This window comes from Sorghum bicolor, chromosome 9 (assembly GCF_000003195.3).
Source record: "Sorghum bicolor cultivar BTx623 chromosome 9, Sorghum_bicolor_NCBIv3, whole genome shotgun sequence".
Taxonomy (NCBI): domain Eukaryota; kingdom Viridiplantae; phylum Streptophyta; class Magnoliopsida; order Poales; family Poaceae; genus Sorghum; species Sorghum bicolor.
Window position 1 is genome coordinate 23,230,301 of NC_012878.2, and position 1,325 is coordinate 23,231,625.

Below are 1,325 nucleotides of genomic sequence, written 5' to 3' on the forward strand. Positions count from 1 at the left end.
AACTACCAAGTGGTACAAGATACAATGGAGCCAACACTCGAAAGAGGAAGCCACATGGGAGTCTGAAGATTACCTAATGGAGAACTTTCCTGAGTTCCACGCTTCTCTTCAAGACAACACCCAATAAATGGGAAGTGTACTCTAGTGAAGGAAAAGGGTAGCGGAAGTCATATACTTAGTGTACATGTATGTTATAATGGAGTAATCTTTCCCCCGCTTCTTGTTTTATGAGAAAGTTGAAGATGAAAGAGTTTTGACAAATTTCCTTTTCCATTACGTACCCTAAGGCTTTACATCTCGGGGATGAGATTTCTTTAAGGGGGAAGGGCTGTAACATCCCTGATGATACGGTTACTGAAATTCGGATCATGGCATCATCAGTATTGCACAGCATAGTTGTTAAGCACACCTTGATGCATCAACTTAAAATGAGTTTAATTTGGTTGAATGTGCTTAGGGAATTGAAGGGTGTTTATCTTGTATATTGATGCTTGTGTTGGTTGCTAAAACCCTAGGGTGACAGATTTCCGTAAGATTAGGGGGGGAAACCCTGATTTTTGAACCCTAGATTTGCCCCCTTTTTCACAATTTAAAAACTAAGCAAAATTTGAACTTGAGTTCAGAAGCAAAGTTGTAGATCTTGTCAAGATGTACAACTTTGGTGTTTTGAGTTTTTAAAGTTTCAATACAAAATTCAAAGTAATTTTGAAAATACAGATTTCCACAAAGTGTCCCCTTTTCCAATTTGAATCTCCAATTCAAAATTTATTTGGAATTTTAAAAAGTGACCAACATGAAAGTTGTAGAGCTCAAAAAGTTGAACAACTTTCATGTTGGGAGTTTTTCAAGTTGTTTGGAAAAATCAAAAGTAATTTTGGAAACCCTGATCTGCTCCAATTCAAAAATTTGAATTTCCCCAAATTGGATTTTGAACTCCAAACTGTTTGGTCAAATTCACCATGTTCCACTCAAAATTGGCTCTGGTCACCAAAATATGATTTGTAGCTTATAAAATTCTGAACAACTTTTGTTTTGGTGGGTTTTTGACTGTAGTTCAAATTTTGGCCGAATTTCACAAAAAACAGAGAAGAGGGGATAAGGGTCAGCTACAGTGATCCGATATGGATCACGGCGCCCCTGTCCAGTGCGGCCACCGCGCGCGCAGCGCTGCGTGCGCGCATGCAGGCACGCAGCCTGCTTGCTTGCCTGCGTCGCCAGGTGACGTGGAAGCCGAGCGTCTTCTCCATTCGCGATTTAAGTCTCTCCACCGGCCGACACGCCTCCGTTTGCTCCCACGAACGCCGACGAGCAACATCCGCGCCACC